A 20,692-nucleotide genomic window follows, 5' to 3' on the forward strand; every position below is an offset into this window, starting at 1 on the left:
ATTTTTTCGTATAATTTTTAAATTGTATAATTAATAACACTATAACTATTAAAATGAATTAAAATGATTGGAAAAAGGTTTATGTCTTCGGCATACCTTTTAATTAAGTAATAAAACCTCATTAAAAATATATTCCAAAAAAAAAGTTAATTATCGATTCAAGTACTTATTTAGAATGAGTTCAAGTTTTATAGTTGTGTAAAGTAATAAGTCATCAATCATAGAGTTTAAGCGACATGTACATGATGTCATTTTAATATGCTATTATTAGTTATTGGCAATAAATATAACAGTTATTGAAATAAATATAATAATTATAAAATTTAGATGTAAATTGGACATTGAATTAGACAGGCCTGAGGATTCAAGAATGTACAAACGAACCAATATAGGGAAAATCTTCCTAAAAGTTTATGGAATTTTTTTAACATATAAACTTGTTATCACTATTCTCCGTAGACTATGTCATTGCGTACTATATTTTTTCAAAAATGGCGATAAATTTTTTTCGTATTGAATTAAGATAGATGGTGTTAGGCCTGTTTGACTAGACTAGAAATTTCAGTTGAACTTTAACCATAGTCTTGGAAATCCAAGGATAATAAATATAGTACCAAAATATTGTGTACCTTTTCTTGATTTCGAACACTATATATATGACTTATTATTTGAGTGTCTTTTAGTGTTTATCAAAAAATTAGAAAGTACTATATTTTCTACATAAAGTATGGTGGAACAATACCCTTTATATTAGGTGAATATTACTCCGTCGACAAAATTATGTGTACTAAGTAATTACTTCGGAATTGTGTAGGATTCTTTAGTTGAAACAACAATTTTATAAACAAACATTAAGATTAAACTCATACTGCACTAAGACAGAAAACAATATTGTACTTTTGTACAGATTTTCATGCAGCGAATACGATTACCAAACGATATTGATAACAAAATAGTGAATAACATGTGCAGTACAACAAGTATAAAAACGAAATACCAAGGTTTGACTGTATAGAGTTGACTAATATAATCGAGGAACTTCACTCTTCAGCGAATACGTGTTTTAAGTTAGTATACATGAAACTGTTAAAACACTTGTTATTTTCTATAAACAGTCTTATATAATCATTCATAATTTCTTTAAATCTGTGAATATTAATTAAATTTTTTCTATATCAGAATATTGAAGAACTTCAAGGAGTATTTTTTTCCAAAAATCTTTCATTAAAAAACTTGAGACGCATATCTATGATATATACTCGTACATATGTATGTAACAATTATAATAAATATTGTGATTTTTGTAATTAATGAATATATGAAATTGTGAATATGTGCGCATGTATAACATCTGGAATTTTTTTTCCAAATTCTCATAAAAAATTCTGAAGAATACAAAATGTGTAATTTTGGTTAGCCGATATAGAGTGATAACATGTATGTATACATAAGTTATAATATAAGCATTATGATTTTTAATGATACGTAATCAATTCACAATTTTTCGATATAAGTACCTATTTCTTAAAGATCTTAAAATATAAAAATTCAATTGTTGATACCATGTCATCTCCTTTTTTCTTGAGAAGAAGCTTTGGTTGAATAAAATATACAACTAAGATTGAAAACTGAATTTTGATTTAGTTTTATAACAAAATATTGTGAATTAAAATATCAGAAGTTTAAAATGGAATCTTCACATGTGGTGGCGTATGGTATGATTATATCAAGTGTTTCTTAAAAAAAACTAAAACCTTGAATCCAAATAAATTGATTCTTATCGTGTAATAATTTCGAAAATTCAGAAGATGATAGTTTTCTGATACGGTTCAGTTGATATTTAATTATTACTATGAAAATTACTTAAAATGTTTGGGTTTTCCATATATTTTTTCTATAAATATTTAAACGACTATATTTCGAAATAATATACAGTGAAACCTCCAAAACTCGAACCTCTACAAGTCGAAAATCTCCTTACCTCGAAGCCATAGTTCCCTTGAACAATGGCATAACTTTCATTTTTCTCTTCAACTCGAAATCTCAATAACTGGAACTGTTTTAGTGTTCCCGTGCGACTTCGGGTTATAGAGGTCCCACTGTATATATATTTATTTTAATGTAAGTATGTGTTAAACACAATTGTAATTGAAAGAATAAAAGAATAAATTTTATATAATTACATTTTAATTTTGATTTATTTTCGATTAATTTTTTAGTTCTTATACACATATATACACGTATAACAGTTATATTGTAATAGAATCTATACATTATGTGTGTATTGATGAATATTAGATCTATATCGTCTAAAAATTCTTTATTTAATAATAAATTATTTAATTTAATTCTTTTTTTTTTGCCTTTAATATTATATTCATATTCGAATAAAGGCTGCAACACTATCACATTATATTAAAACCATAATTGTATACACGTGTTATAAATACGAATATTATCCTTGGAATTTTTTTTTTGGATTTTATTTTTAGATGATACTCTTGATATTATTATAAGTCTTTTATTATGTGGGCTTTAATATTATGTAGAATATGTGAAAAATATTATTTATATAATTAAAATATTGAGGTTTATTTTTTATTCCGCTATTACGAATTTGAATAAAATAACCTATTAGATTTTATTATTTTAGTTATAAATTTGAATTTTTATTTTTTGTTATATTAAATTTTAATTATACACAATATTGGTAAAGCTCACATCATATAATTTTTCATTTAATTTATAAAATTATGTGTATAATTTAAATATAAAAGAAATTTGTATTATTATAAGTGTGAAATTTTAAGTTTTGGTAACAATTTTTTTAGATTATTTTTATATAAGGATCATTTAAATTTTTAGATGTTAAGAATAAATATAAGTATAGGATTAATGTAGTTTATGATTAAGAGACTGTGACCTTTAATTAAATCTGGCACATTAAGTTAAATATAGCTTAACATTTCATTGAGTTGACTCCAATAAACCGAATATCACTTATTGGGGTGTCTGGTTACTATGAACATGACTGTAACAACAAGTTATTGATGGGATGGTGTGAAAGAAATTTGAGAATGAGTTTGTGCAATTCATTTCGTTTTGGGGATAACCTGTATGTCTGCTATTATGAGTAGACTTGGTGGTCTGCTTGGGAAAGAATTGATTATTCACTGAGTTGTTTTGAGTCACTGAGATTTTGAAAAATTGATTATGTCATCATGCGTTGATTTTTTTCATTATACTCGAAATTCTGCTTAGAGCTATTTCCTATGAATAGAAATCAGATTCGTTTTATTGTCGTCCGGAGATTCAAATATTTTGAACAGAAATTTTTCAATACTTTACAACGTAGATTAAATTCCTGGGATGGGCATCTCCGACTATATTCTTACTGCAATTTTAATATAAAGGAAATATAAGATGGGTAAAAGTTCACATGTCCTTGGCGTTTTTTAAACTTACGTAAAAATCGACCACTTGCAGTGATAATTAAATTTAAAAATACTCGAACCGGGAATATAATCTCTTTTTGTTACAATTTGTTTCAGAAAGACGTATAAATAATTCTCTTAAAATTTAAAACAACTTACTGAGTTTCTGTTTTGGTTCTTGTATTTATGTAAGAGCATGTATAAAACTTATATAGTATTGTGTACGGGTGGTGCAGAGTTTAATGTGCTGTAAAATTAAATATGTTCGTTTTTTGATAAAATAAACATTTTTCCTTTCTACTGAGCAAAATAAATTCTAAAAAATTTGTTCTTTTTTTTTCAAATATGCATGTTTAATTTAAAATATTCTTCAGATTTTTATACTGGTAAACTTGTAAAGGATGTTTTTTGTATCTTAACATGAGAAAGAAGGAAGAATTATTTTTGTGCAAAATACTGTGCAATCATGTTTTATTATTAGTCTTGAATAAATTGCATTTAAATCTGAAATATAACAAGAGGTTTATGGTTCTCATATATAAAATCTTATGTTTTGGTTATTTTTGTTATAGTAGGTTTCAAAATCGGAAAATGCAATTTTGTAAATTTGGGCTTGATCACACAAAGCATATATAGTAAAATAAAGTTGGGTGAGACCAATGGTTTGTATTGTAGCACTTTTCCCTTCAACAAGTGAAAATACTGCTTTTAAATACAATCTATGTATACCTAACACACTGTTAAAATTATTTTCATTCATAAACGAAACTATTTATAGGATTGCATATACTTAGGATGAACGATTTATGCAGTTTTTGCAATAAAGCAGAAATTAATATAAAGAGGGGTTAACATAATGTTCGATTTTAAGGGCTAATTGTATGAGTTCAGAAAATGGCTATACTTCTTAATGTCATGAAATTTACCGTTAGCTTTTTACGTTTATAGAAATTTGAAAAAGCTTGCGGTTTAGGAAATATAGGGCTTCAAAAATTCAAATTTTACAAATTTCAAAAAGCAATAAGTTGAAAGGGGCTGGAGATGGAAAAAAAATTTCTTCTAACGCTTCATTGTAATTTGACCTGGCACACATAAAAAATTAAATTAGGTAATTAATTTATATTTGCGCGTGTACTTAATCTTTTCCATAATTATTTTTATATGCACATCCGTATTTCCTACAATTCCTTTGAACTTTCTATGTTGAAACTCTAAGTAGACAATTTTCTACTGCAGTTTGAATTTCTTTTTTTGCAATATTATGAAGACAAGCGAATTTACTATACTCACTAGATCATTAAACTATTTTATATTCTATACAATATTCAAAAGGCTATTGAAAATTTCTATAAATGTTTCAATTGAAAAGTACCATTAATTTCATATGATTAATTAATTTCTAATTGGACGTGTCACGATCACTTATAAATAAATAAATTTAATTTTATATTTTAATCGATAACAATATGCTTGGAGTTTTCATTGCACTTTACAATACTCGTATATTATTATGTCGTATCGTCGAGTACATGCTTTGTATAATATATGACTAGAGCAATATTCTATAGGAACCTTATACATATTGATATTAATTTAAACAAATTGCTTTCTATTGAAACTTGAAACAAATAAAAGTGTATTTTGTTCAATCAACCATTTAAACGTTTCATGTATAGCATTAATAAAAGTGCAATTAAAAATAAAAATACTGTGATTTATTTTATACTTTTTACCTTTTAAGCAATAAAATATTTTTAAACATTGAAGTGAAATATTTAATTTAATTTTTTTTATAGAAAATTTAATGACAATATTATAGTGCACGTGTCATAGAGCGGAACAGCAAGAGAGATGTTAAAATATTTTTTTGGAAAAGATGTGAGTTCAATTGAATTCTACAATATTATGACTTTCATCCACTTGTTAATTTATTTGAATTTCTTTTTAACAGGACAAAATTTTAAAAAATTTTTGAATTCCTCGTGCTAGTCCTTCAATAGTTAGTCTTCAATATTTACTGTAAATTAATTTAGTTGTTCAATGTTGGCTTATTCTGTTGCTAGTCCGAATAGGCATAAATTTTAACAAAAATCACTCAAAAATTTGAAATTTTCTTATAAGACAAATTTTTTTAAACAAGCAACCGAGCAGTCAGTTCTTAAATTAAAAAAAAATTTTTTTTGAAATTTTATTCAATTTTTTTTTTCAAATCAATAAAAAAGTTTTATTTTTAAAATAAAAAATCAAAACCAAAAGAAAATACAAAAATATTCTAAAAATTTTATTGAATACAAAAGAAGGCTTCAAGCTTCAAGGAACAGAAATGAGCTAAAAATCTACCATCTTAAAAATGAAATGAGAAACTTTTCCTTTTAAAATTTTTTTTTCTTTGACGAAAAAACAGAATAACAAAAAATAAAATTTGGATAGAAGAATTTCCACATAATTTAAACAGAAAATTTTTCAACATTTTCCGAGAATTTTCAAATGCAGATGATAAAAGAAAATAAAAAGAAAATTTATTTTGAAGAAATGAAAACAAAAACCGAAAAACAATAAACTTAAGACTTTTGATGCGATAAATCACAATAAGAAAGAAAAATGAAGGTAGGTTTGCATTATTCCTTGGAAAAAAAAAATATAATTGCGCCGTTTGTGTTTTTTAAAGTTAAAATCACCTTCATATTTCATCATAAAAAAAACAGACCTCCAGAATTTTACTCTTTTTGATTTATACAAGAGAACGTATTGTGCTTAGCAGATTAAGACAAAAGAAAACAAAATAGATAAAAGAGGAAAAGTTTTTCAAGCTCACAAAATTATTTTATATAAAATACCCAAACATTTTAATTCCCAGTTCTTTTACATTAATTGATTTCGAGTTGTTTGGTATCAGAAATTTTCCAAATTCGATTCATTTTTCTTCAAAACAATGATAATGGTCAATAATTGCATTGAAATTCACATACATACACACATATAGAATTGTTGGACAGGAGAATAAATATATTATAATTCATCAGGGCGGTGAATTTCTGTCGGGTACTGTAGGGACATGTTCGCACTCAGAGGAGGACGAAGGCGCAATAGATCCTTATATGTGGTAGCGGTGCCGTGTTACTCAGATTGTACAAAGCCACAATCTCCAAACCCAAATGGTGGAATAATTCATTTTTCTTTGAAATTTTGGATTTAGGTCACTTTTAAAATATGCCATCCATATATATTAAAGAATTATGTACCTATATTCTTAAAGATTTTTCTTACACAAAATACAAAATCAGCAATTGAAATTTTTTATGGCATATCAAAATATTTTGATCTTACGACATGCAACTGTACAACTCTGTTTAAACTATACATTAAAAGTTACAATGCTTTTGTTAATTGCAAATATTGAATAATTTGCAAAAAAATTCAATGCGCATTTTATATTATCGATTGCGTCTTTTAAAACTAAATAAAATGTGGCAATGGAATTCTTTCCGGCAAAGATCCATTCTGCCACCGCATTTTTTCCGCCAGAAAATCATTGTACCACAAATTAAAATTTTAATAATTATTAATTAAATCGTTTAAAAATTAATTAACTGGGTCGATTAGTAAATTATTCAAAAATGAATTATACGCAATTTGTTTATCATTGTTACCATACTTTAACCACATTTATTGGGTCTACTTAAATGACAGCTGTGCTTTTCATAAACAAAATACAAAAGAAAAATTCTAATAAAAAAACATTATTTTTTTTTTATCTGTTCCTAGATTCACCTACAAACAGTGTTAACAAATTTAAGGTCATCTGTTTTTTTTTATTTTATTTTTATTTTATTTTTCTCGACATCTGACATTTTCAAGTTAAATTTTTTGAGGAAGGCGATTTTAATTCACTATATATGGAATATCAAGTTAATTTGAGAGTTCATATTGTTGAAATCAAATATTAAAGGAATTTAGAAACGTAAAATAAAAGAATATTATTTTTCATTTCTTAGAATTTTTAAGCAGAAGGCGTTTGTCTTTCTGTCAGCACAGGGAGATTAATTTTTTTAAATTTAAATGGGAACAAAACAAAAACAATTAAAAGGAAATGTAACGTTTGGGTATTTTGTTTGGGTTTTCATTACAAAAAAAAAAATATCCTTTTTATGTGTCAACCATGAGGAAATTGGGTTTTTTTTTTTTTTGTCATGTCAAATTTATTTTATTATAAAAAATATCATCATTAAATATACGCAATTTTCTTTTGTCCAGCAATCATAAAATATAGTATATACATATGTATGTTTGTATGGATAGTAAGTATGTCACTCACACACACATACAATGGGCATTATAATTATTAAATATGTGTAGGCATTTTATTATTATTATTTTTTTTTATATCAAAGTGTCATTTTGTGATACAATTTTATGGTAAAATGTCCTTGAATTTTGAAACATTGAAAATATATCCGTTTTTATTATAATGTATATAAATTTCAAGAGGAAAACATATTATGTGTACATACATAATAGTAAGTAACATCCTAAAGAAAGATAAGAAAAATTAAAATGTACAAATTATTCATTTTTCTTATATAATCCTTGTATTGTAATGAATATAGGTCATTTGGAGAGTTGCCTGTCTCCATGTATAAACATAGATATTTAACATTTCCTGCCTTGTTCCCTGGATGATGAAGAATTATTTGTGATTGTTCCTGAAATCGAGTGAAAACGATTATGAAAACCAAGTTCTGCATTTCAATTTTTTTTATAAAGAAAATCATTTTTCTTTATAAAAAAGGAATATCAAAATAACTGGTAGTTAGTATTCGCAGTAACAAATCGCAGCAAATAATTACCGATTCGAAATATCAATAGTTGTCACAATCGTCATCTGTGCTTTATTTTTTTTCCGACATCTGACATTTTCAAGACAATTTTAAAAGGAAGGCGATTTTAATTCAAATTCTATATTAGCATTTGTATTCTTGGATGTAAGCAAAGCTAAATTAAAAAAAAAAAACTTACATATATTCATTGCATTCCAAACTCAACAAGTCAAATGTAATTTCAAATTCGGAAATAAATTTTATATGCAGTATGTTAAGAGGTAGATATCAAGGTTTTCTAATAATTTATGTATGTAGGTTAATTAAGACCTTTAAAGAAATGTCTACCAAGCATTTATTCGGAATTTATTAAAATTAAAATTAATGAATATTTTGCTGCAATTAACCAAAATAACTTTATAAAAAATCTGATTAAAATACATACCATTCTGGTTATGTTTGAATGTTGTGCTCCACATATACTAGATTTCAGACGGCATACTGCTTAAGAAAATAGAACAGCTCATTATTTATGAAATCTTGAACTTAAATGTCGGTATGAGGTTATTAACTATGTCAAGATTATGAACCATGGATTTAATTAAGGAATCTTGAATTTTAATACTTCAAACTTCATTTTGTTTTTGATATATGGGACACTTATATTACAGAAAATATTACGACAGCTTGTTACCTGTTTGCGTCACAATTTTATGATGTTTAGCATAGGAATTCTTAAAATCGATTGGAGTTTGAAGTAAACTTTTGATGTAAAAATTTTACTTTCCTGTAAGTAAATCTCATTATTTTGTGATAGTGATTTTTCAAGGATACTTACAGATAAGGAATTATAAGTAGGTGGTCCGTAATATAATCCAAAAAAAAAAGAAAAGAAAAACTGAGAAGAATTCTAATTTAGTATAAAAAGAACAAAGGAATGATATTAAGGATAACCTACATTTTTCTTTTTTTAATAATTGTTATTAAGGATTCTTTTTAGATTGTTTAATATTGACCATTTTTTTGTTTTTTAATCAACACCTTTTTAAATTAAAATTATCCTTGAAATTTTTTTTAGAATATTTGTTTTTGTTTTTTTACATTTTATCTTAAGGATCGTTTTTAATTATGCAAGAACCATTATGGTTTACTGTTTTTCAACTTAAATAATAATGTTGATTTTTTCAAAAAAAAAAATATTAAATATTTACCTACATTTAAAATGACTATAGGCTACCTATATAATGTAGATGGAAGAAATAGGAATTCTGGTGAGGTCTCGTTTTCGAATATCAAAGTATTGACGTAATTAAAAAATTTTGTTGGTTTTGAAAATTTCATTTCAAAAATTTCTTTTTAATATTTTCAATATTTTTCGATTCTTCCCATGTGGGTGCATGTTAGCAACAAAATTTATTAAATTCAATTACATTTGGCTTTCAATGTTTAAACAATTATTTTACTGATTTCAAAAATGTTGAGGATTTTTATTGTAATTGAAATCTGAAATTTTAAATTGCACATTTCCCTTGAAATATGCTGCGGGACCTCTAGAACAGTTTTGGTGCAAATTATCAAAAATCCATCGAAATCTTCTTTTTGCGTTAAATGGACTCTATACTTACTGCTTTCAGGTTCTTTAAGAGCAACTATGACTACTAGTTTTCGTACTGAATTTAATTAATTAATATTTTTTTTTTTATTTCGAATCTAGGTACTTTCTTGAAAAAATTTATTATGTTAATGAATATTTTAGGTAATTTAAATTTTTTTCTTTTCAGGAGACGTTTCAGGAAACTGTTCTCTAAAAATATGTGGTTCGTCCAGCGACTATTTAAACAGTGACAGGTAAGTTTTTAATCCTATTTTTCTTGTTTTTTAATATTTCTTCTAAAATAATTGAAAAATTGTCATTCGGAAATTCGAAATATTTTGTGAAACTTTATTTTTGCTAAAATTAAGGATTTGAGAGCATTAATTTCTTAGAATCCTTATGCACATAAAGAACTAGAACTTTAATAGTTCGGCAAAGCATTCAAAATTATTAAGCTAAACCAGGTCACTCAATCAAACATATCTACTTGTTTGGCAGTAGCGGAACGAGATCTGTATATTGCGGACAAAATTTATGAGGTTTTAAGTGTTTTGTTTTCGTCTTCTTTCCCGTTATATTTCATGTACAGCCCCAACATTATGTACCGCACAAAAAAAGTACATAGAATTATTTTGGGTATTTAATTAAAATTTTCAATTACAAATATTCTTTAATGTATATATATTATAATAATCATAAATTATGAATATTTTAAATTGAATTGTGAAAATTTTATTTATGATTGTTGTCCCGATGGAATTGAACATATGAACAATTCGCGTATATAAATTAAAATGGAGAAAACATTCTAAAACAAGAACATTTTAATTGAATTCGAAAATAAATTTTATTTAAATAGGTCCTTTGAAATTTATAAAATTTTGTATTTTCAATATTAATTTTGTGATTTTTCAAAAACATATTGTACGCACAATGGCCTTGTGTAGTTCAACTAATATTTAAAATTTATTATTATGCACTAATTACATTTTAAAATTTTGAAAATTTTGTGAAATTATAAAATAATTTGTGGTATCCTTTGTTCCAAAATTATTAAAATTCAGTTTTGAGGATTTCGTTCCGCATATTTGCATAATTTTAAATTAACAAATTTTTGAAAATTTTTTGACAAAGACTATGTGTACACCATAATTAATTCGAGTTTAAGCCAGTAAACTCATTACACTTCAGTTCATCTAAAATATTGCACCGGGTTGCAATGGTTTTAAAAAAATAATATTTAAATTTTTAAATTTAATTGCAATGGTATATGAAATACTTTTGTATATTTTGTCTCAGTTTCAGATTTTTAAGTCGATTTAGTTTGTTTGCTCTCCCAGTGCTTATAAAAAAAAATTTTCACAGATCACTTTATGTATTAAATGAAAGTATTGAGGTTTAAGGTCAAGGAGTTCTCATTCAATTTCTAGTATAGCTTATAATTCAATTTTAAAAATTATTCAACGCATAGTTGTAAAATTCTTTCGAAATTGTTATTTGTAATAGCTTGAGTTGTAAGAGTCCTTGTAGTGTCGAAAATTTCTAGTAATATTTCGTAATTTTAAATAACTACCGGGACTGTGCGAGTATTCATGTATAAAAATACTACACGATTGTGTAGTATTTTTTAATGTTGAAAATGTTACCATAAAATGGCATGATATTTTTAGTATTTCTCATATACGAATATCACTAATATCAACACCTTATATTCTTACGAGTATCATATTGATGGTATAGTCTTAAGGTAACTTAATCTCGTTTTTTCCAGAGAACTTAACTTGTGATTACTATTTTTTTAAATTTTGTATATCACTCTGTTTAAATTAGATTCGTCACTTACCTAGTAAACTCAATGATGTAAGAAACTGGTTCATAAAATATTATGCATCAGTCCTATATGCTCCTCCTGGGAGTGAATTAGAATAAAAAAAAAATTCTGTTCAAGTGAATTAAATCTCTTGCTTTGATCTCTCGATTAAAGCTTTGGTTTGAGTAAATTTATTAGTGTTTGCAATGTAAGAAGAGAAAAATCTTTTCTATACACTTGTATTTCATTTGATGATAATATTTTGTCACGAACATTAAGGTCACAAGGGCATATTATTAAATATTAATATCAATTTTCATAAAATTTACAGAGAATTTTGATTATGAAATTTTAACACCCGGCAAAGTTAAACATTAATCTTTAAGTCAAAGTTATTTTTATTATTATTTTTTTATTTTAACTTCTGAATAAAAATATTTTGTGTGCACTTTATGTATGTTTGTATAAATTAACTAAGAATTTATGTCCCACTGGTTTCTATAACATTGAAAATTATGAATAAAAAAAAATATTAAAAAAATTAAGTTATTTATGGGAAAGTTTTGTAAAATGGCACATTTTCTTTTAAACAATGAAAAGTGCGTTCATTAGAAATAGGCTTCTCACATAACCCCATGATATTGCTCATATTTAGTAAAAATGTAAAATTTTAATTTTCCTGTTAGCAGTTTTAACAGCAAAGTGATACGTATAGATTGTTTTTGTCACTAGAAATCTAAGCCTACAGTTACATAGACACTACTTTAAGACAAAGGTTGATTTCAAGGACCCACTCAACAGACATTTGAACGAGTAATATGGGTAATTTCTTTGTTTTTCGGCTTTTGCTAACATCACCGACATCAATTATCCTCTCTCTATATTTGCAAAATTAAATTTTGGCCATGATTCACGCACAAGTGAGTAAAAGTACAAAATGGCCTTGATTTACACGTAAGTGAGTTGTAAAAATATATCGAAAGTTAGATTCAGATCAGATTTCCATTAAGACTTATTTATTTACAAAATATTGGCTTTCAATCTTGAAGTATGTAGAGATTTTGTAAGAGACCAAACGCAAAGGCAAAGTGAAATTTTTAAGCTAATTTTTTGCAATTTCTTTTCGAAAATGTGCTTTAATAACAAAACAAAGCAAATGTGTAATACTCTAAGGTGCTAATAATGCGGATATTTCATTGTTAAATTTTCTTTTTCGTATATTTCCTTTGTAATGAACGTTGCTTTTCGAGTCAAGCAAAGCAGCAAAAAGAAAAATTTTCTGTAGGCATTTAGGGTGGTTTGCTAAATTAAAATTGCTACTCGTATTTTTCTTATTTTCGTTTTATTATTTTGTAATATCCGGTTTTGTTTTCTTCTTGTTTTTTGTATAATAATTTTTTTTCCAGTTAGTGTACGTATCACGTTCAGAATATTTTACTGCTTCATGTAGATTACGTAAAAAAAAAATTGACTTTATTAAAACAGTTCTGAAATGATGAAGGCAACATGAAATTATTCATAGGCTTTATAGAAAATATCCTTAAACAAATCTGGTTTTTTTTTTATTTGATTGTCCTTTGAGTCCTTTTTGAATAAGAAATTTCCATAACAAAAATTAACTATTCACTTGTTCCACGATTAATTCATTCAGTTTTTAATCAGATAATTTTGTTATTTTCAAAAGTGAATTTTGCATTTCAATGAAAGGCAATGTGGCACATAGTGTGAGTATTCATTCTATTGCTTAGATTATGGTTTAAGATTTTAAATTGAAAATTTCAGTCTTTTAAAGTTTATGTGTTGTTTTTTTTTTGGTTCTCAAATATGTGTACTTTATCCTTAAATGTAATGAAAATTAAGTGATTTTCCTTTCCTATTAATAATGAACTTCGTTCTTTTTAATTTTCATCTATATTAGAGTTTAAACTGTGTCCTTTATAGAGAACAAATGGAAGTTCTATTATTATAGAACATTGTGGTATTTAATTTTATGGCTTTTAAAAGTAATTTCTCTTCTATACAATTAAGTCTTTTTCATTTGAAAGCTTAATTAGTTTTTGATTTAATGTGAATTTAGTCTGAGAAAATTGCTTTAATATTTATTAAAGGAATAAATAGCAAGTACATTTTGTGATGATAAAGGAAAATGGTATGGAATGGGTAAAAATGTTATGATTTCTAATATCTAAATAATCCGTAAAAAACATAATTAATAACAATGCTTTGTTAGTCAATAAATATGGCGGCATCTATTAGGAAAACGTGCAAACTTCTTATATAATTTGTTTTTAATCTGTTATATTGGGTATAGTAATTATTCAGTAATTGAAAATGATAATCTATGAAATACGTAATTGGGCATTATCTTTTATCGATTTAAAAACAATGGCGACATCTGTGTTCATCATTAATATTATTGAGTAATTGAATGTGATTAAATTGAGAAAGTTTTTGGTTTTAGTAAGCTCACAGTGTTTTTTTTGCAATTTGAATATATTAGGATAAAAAACGCTCAGAAATTTATTTTAAAAGAAAACAAAGTCAATTAAAAGTATGCAATGCTTACAAAAAATTTTGTGTGAGCGTATAAATAAGAAATTTAAATTAAAAGATTTTGGTAGTATTAAAAAATAAATTAATATTAAAATTACTTTGCTTCTTTTTCTTGTACCCTTCATACTTATTTTAAATTTTATTTGAACAAAAGAACCCTTATATATATGTATGTAAAATACAGAGAGCAAAATAAACTTTTTATGCTATAAAATTAATTGAGGTATTTGGAATTGTCATTAAAAGTGGAAAATTACCAAGAAACACATTAAGAGTGCTTATAAAGTATATGGGTATTGCCAGAGTCGGATTTAAAATAAGAATAAGATTATTTGATTCCCTCTATTGGGCGATAGCGAACTAAATACTCGGGATAAATGTGAAAGACCTATAGCGTCAAGTGATTACCCATAGTAAAAAACTATATCCTGTAGAGTATTACTCAACTACTGTTCGTGATTCAAAAGATAATTTTAATTTTTGAATGACGTATTTTATACGATATTACATTCGATATAGGGAAATTGCATTTGTGAAACTAGGGCAGTTAATATTTTGGTGAGTCCGGCACTGGGTATTTCTTACAATATGTTTAAATTTTATTTAGATTTTGTTAAAAATTCCAAATAAACTGGTTTTTTTGTTTTCTTTTGAAATTATTAATAAAATTTATCTTAAGTTTTTTTTTATTTAATTTGTTTTATTTAATTTTTTGTTAAATTATGTTTAATATCATAATTTTGAAAGTTTCTCTTTTGAAAAATTATAATAATAAATAATATAATGGTTGTGATAAAATTTTTTTTTTTTAATTTACTTTATGAATACAAAATGAGAGTAAGATAAAAACATTGAAATCTTTTGGTATGATTTTAATAACACAAAACCATACATACGCACAATTTGTACATAAATACGTAATTTGGTATATAAAGCAGTGCTTTTGCAAATATTGCGTAATTTTATTGTATTGGCCTTTGGCAATTTGAAAAAAAAGTTTTTTATTTTAATTGTTTTATACTTAAATATCAAAGGATCCAACAACACAAAAAAAAATGGAAGAAAGAAAAACAAATAACAAAAGTTAAAGCACATAAATGAGTATTGTATGGTGTTATACGGTATAGAATGTGGTGCTTTATGGTAAAATGTACGCACTATAACAATTGAAAGTAGAGCAACATGAGCGGAATTTGCTGCAATTTGTAGCTGCAATCTAAAATGGAAAAAGCTGCAATTTTATTTCTAAGCTTTAATTCTATGATTAACTATGCATTCAGCATGATAAAGTGACTCATTATGCGCAATGTGCAATGTCTTTTGAATATTGTTAATTGTTCTGAAAGTGGGGGAGGGCACATTGTTTGAAAACAGGGCGCGAAATAAGACAGATCCGGCCCTGTGTTTGGGGTTGTATTATTATGTTATTTATTGCTTGGATCTGCCGAAATATGTACTATATTATTTTGTCCAGTATCTTACCTAGAGCCCTCCTTCAACGCTTTCATTTCTGATAAATCTGGGTATACCCAGTTTTAAAGGTTCTCTTTTAACCAATAATGATGAGTTGACAAACCCTTGACCATTCTCACAACAATTGACTGTTTCCAATTGCTTTTCATTGTGATTATCTACAAACTCTTGCTTTTTGGTGCTCTGAGCTCCATATATTTTTCGCTCTTACTTTGTTTCTCTCTAAATTTTTTGAAATTTTAACATTCCTATATTTTAATTATCTCATATTTTCTTGTTTCTTTATTGAACGAATTTATTATACAAAATTGTTTGGGATGACTCTTATTTTATTTTAAAAACTACACCTCATAATGCCTTATTTTACTCCTTTAAATTTGGAGTAAAGGAACTGTGTGAACTGAAACACACAATGGCTAAGTAGTTAAAGGAGAAAATAAATTTTCCTTTACCTTCGCAGTTTTGAAGTATTCTAATTCTTTGATTTTCTCTCACATAATCCAAAAAACAAAAAAAAATAATTTATTAAACCCTTTCGGCTCAATTTATTTTTTCTATTACATAAAAATGAAAACTTGATAGTATTTTTTTTTAGCATTTTTCCTACCCTTCAAATCATATGACGGAAAATTAATGTAATTTTTCATGTTTATGAGAAAAATCAAATCCTATGGTTGTTTCTGCCTCAAAAATAATTTGCTCGTGTTTAAATCGTTTGTTTTTTTTCTAAACACTGACGGAATAACGCTTTTTATTAACTTTTGTCTGGAGGGTTCTTTTCTTCATTTCATGATTTAATATTGTTAATTTTTAAAAAAAAAAGAGCACAATAAATTGAGGATAAAAAAAAAGAATTGAATAATTTTAACTGCAGACAATTTGTAAAAAAAAATCATTTTTTTTTTTCGGCTTAGTAAATTGAAATTTTTTTTTTCTTTTATCTAAAGCGGTTTTTAAAGGTTCAACGATTAAAACTTAAGATTTCAATTTCTTCATTCAAAAAAAAAAATCTTTTAAAATTTATTCAATTTGGTCTTTTTATTTTATTATTTTTTCTCGATTTTTGTTTTACAAAAGAAGTCCTTTTTAAAGTCCTTTTTTATTAACTCATTAAGAGAAAAGTCGTTTTTTGTTTTCTTCAAAAGTGAATAGCATAATTTTTCATTTTGGTTCACAAAAGGAATGAAATTGATTATTGTTGTATTAGAAACTTTTCCACTTTTAACATTTCTTTATTTCAATTTGAAATAAGTGCACACAAACAGTGAGAAAAAATTGTGATGGCATAAAAGGGAATCAGGGATTTAAAACTAAAAAAAATAATTTTTTTTTTGAACTCATATTCAAAGAAACATTAGAAAAAACCGAGTTTCTAAATATAGATGAGAACAAAGCAATACAAAAACGTATGCGCATCTTTAGAGCTTATTTTGTGTAAGAAAATTTTAAACACGGTTCTCAAAAGTAAGGCAATTCTACAATATTAAAAATAATGCACAATTGAATTTGGATAAAGACACTGCGTTCTCTAGGTTAGATTAAATAAAATGCATTGTGATTTCGGTCGAAAATTTTTAAATAAAAAATCGAATAATCTACCAGAATATTAAAAACTAATCAGAATATTAAAAATTAATTAGTTGTTTCTACGTGAAGGAGAGCTGTTTTCAATTACTCATACATTTTTACTTAGTTTTGCAGATCATTGAGGTCATGAACTACATTTTTTTCCATTAATTGGAATTCTGAATGTTTTCCTTTCAGTTGCATTTGTGCAGTTTTTCCAACTCTGTCGTAATTTCAATAAATATATATAGGTTTGTTTTACATAATTTTCTCGTTTCCTCATGTGTAGGACTCGCATATATAGCTTCCTTAATATAGTCTATATCTATTTCCTAATACATCTTGTTAAGTTTATTTTCCTCCTTTATTCAAAAGATTAAAAATTAGATGAAGAACTGTGAGTTGAGCTCAAAATCATAAAGATTCTGTTCACTTCTTCTGAATAGCATCCAAGTATTCCCTCGCGTGAAAAACTGTAGCTTAGAATTGTTTTACAATATGCTTACCATACAGGTGTTATTAGTGCAATTTACGTTTGCAGATAGACGCATGCTTTATCAATATTATATGATCTAACAGTCATGATTTAGTTAATATGGTTAAGAGCAGCTGATTTCTTATTTAAAAGAATATTATATTTTGTTTTACCACTATTTGTTCCTAATTAACGTAGATCTAATTATATTTTCTTCTGAAACTTAGTGAAACTCAAATTTTCTTTTGTAATTAAAAACCAATAATTTGCCATTCTCAAAAATTTAAAATTTTGTTCTTCTCATCATTTCATTTATCTTTCATCGCACCATTTCAGAATGAGGTGAACTTTAAGGATTTTTAAATAATGGGAACAACAAATTACATCATTTAACAATCATACATCATTAACAATAAAACATGGTGCACATGTAAATTTTCTGGAAAAAAAAAATATTTTTCTATTTCATTTTAAACTTAAAAAAATGAAAACAATATTTGTTTTCTCTTTCTTTTTTAATCGAATTTTGATTATTAATTGTATAGGTAATCTTTTTGCATTTGAAAAATTTTCTGCTTTCAAAATAAACTCATTTGTAACACATGCCACTTTTCTGCTAGCAGTTCTTCTTGAAATATGTAAGAATGTTGAATGGTGCCAAGATTTTCTATAAAAGGTTCATTACACTATGGCTGCAATAAAATGTTTAGAAGTATATGAACAAAAAATATTAGGTTACTGCCATTATTTAAGCATCCCTCTCAATTAATATGTGTACATCCGTAACATTTAAAATATCTTAAAAATCTAAAATTTTAGATGAAAAAGGAATTATGAAAATTTACTGGGAATGGGGAGGAAAATTTGTTTTATAAATTTTTTTTTTCTCCTTCTTTTCACTCCCTTTGGGAGCATAGGGCTTCCACATAACCTCTCCACCGTACTCTATTATTTGCCATTACCTTTACTTGTGCCCAGGTTTTGCCACTAGCCTTAACTTCTTTCTCCACCGTTCTCCGCCAAGTTGTCCGAAGCTTTCCCACTTTCCGCTTCCCTTGTGACCATGGCCACTTTTTTCTCTTTATCTGCAGACTTACTGGTTCCTCGCCGGCTAGTGCCCACAGGTCGCCGTTGCTAATTCTTCTAGGCCAGAAGATCCTGCATATGATTCTAAGGCACCTGTTGATGAATACCTGGTTTTACAAATGTACTTGAACAAAATTTTCACATATAATTTGTAATAATAAGAATTGAGTCCTATTTAAGTTTGGTGGTATTATAAGATGGCAGTTCAAAAATTATTTTTCAAGTTCTGTGCCAGACATCTTCATAATACTGATTCTGTAATATACTGTAAGGAAATATTTCCATTTTACAATCGAAGAAGAAAAATTTAATTTTCTTTTTGAAAAATATTGCAATTTCTCCAGTATATATCTCCAATTTTCTAAACATTCAATTTAAATGAGTTTACGTGTATTTACATATGTATAAATACAATAATACTTACATACTGATTGTTGTATAAATAAAGAATACTAAAGAGGGAAAAAACTAAAATAACTCTGTGCGTGCTTAAAATTTTAGAAGAACATGCAAACTTATTACATTACACATAATACATACATATTGTGTACATAAATTATGTATGTATAAGCATGTTATGCAAAAGTGTGATGATATTATTATTTTTATGGCATACAAAGTATTCAAGTACACTTAGAAAATTTTTTTTTCTTTTCTCCTTTTTTTTTGTTTTTGTCATGTAGGTGAGAAAGCTTTTGTATAACGATGCCAATTATAAATTTTGATATCAAAATTTTTATAATCAATAATATTATATACAAACAAAACACTTATGATGTGTGAAACATATGACATTTACTTCTACAATAACACACTGATAAAAAAAAAAAACACAATTAAGCAATTTGAGATGAAGCACATGCATTTTCTTATGAGATTCTTGAAGACATTCACTTTTTAGTTTTGCAACTGTTTGATTGCTTGTTTGTATTTTATGAGCTTATATTCAACCGAGCAACCATGCAACTGTATGATTGCATGCAAATACGGAATTGAACAGTTTGTAATTTTTTAACAAACTGATTGCAATTTAGGAATTTAAAATATTTTATATTGCAATTAATTTGCAATCAAAATGTAATTTGCAAAACTAAAAATTGCATGTCTGACAGTGTCCTAAGATTTTCATAAGGAGTGATGTGAGTACTTACTTATGGTAATATCAGAATTGAAGACTTTTACTGCATAAAATAACTAAATCAGTTTGTACACATTTGGTACAAACAATGATTCGGTCTATTCGTTGGAAAAATTATTTTGCTTTTCTTTTCTAAATCAGCCCATTGCTTAATACAGGTAAATAGGTACTTAATTCAGAATCAAGCTATGTTATTACAAATCTATATGCAAGAACTGCTGATTTGATTTTAAAGACGTTTTAAAAAATTTCACTTCTAGAAAGTTTTTTTATGGGTTTCGCATGCGTTTTTTTGCAGTGTAATTTCAATATTCAATATTAATTTATTTTCTTTGGAAAAAAGAAAATATTTTATTCTCGCATGTATTTAAAAATATAGAATTTTTTTTTTATCCTCATTTCAATTAAATATGGAACACTTTCTTATAAGAATATATTCGATATTTCATTACATTTTTTAATAACAACTTTTAGTTTTACATGCACACATATGAAATTCACTTATACATATATAAAATATTCATGCTTTACCTATAATATCCTTGCAATTAAGTAGATTGTTCAATAAGTTTTTTATGTTATCTAGGTTATAAGTGGGCTAGAATATATTAAGAATGTTTTCCTTACTACGAATTATGTACTAGAGTGTATGTTATGTATGTTTGCATAAATGGGAAATGGAAATACAATATTAAAGAAATTCTGTTCTATGCGTAATTTTTGGTTTTCATATTGGAATTGAGAAT

General features: G+C 26.0%; 1 long non-coding RNA gene across 1 annotated transcript in view; it reads left to right on the top strand.

The window, feature by feature from the left end:
- Nucleotides 1-20,692, top strand: part of LOC129605593 (uncharacterized) — a 69,745-nt gene that overhangs the window by 12,113 nt on the left and 36,940 nt on the right. The window contains exon 3 of the long non-coding RNA XR_008696722.1: nt 10,033-10,099. This is a non-coding gene — a long non-coding RNA (uncharacterized LOC129605593). The remainder of the gene's footprint in view (nt 1-10,032; nt 10,100-20,692) is intronic.

This window comes from Condylostylus longicornis, unplaced genomic scaffold, assembly GCF_029603195.1.
Source record: "Condylostylus longicornis isolate FDR11 unplaced genomic scaffold, ASM2960319v2 ptg000013l, whole genome shotgun sequence".
Taxonomy (NCBI): Eukaryota; Metazoa; Arthropoda; class Insecta; order Diptera; family Dolichopodidae; genus Condylostylus; species Condylostylus longicornis.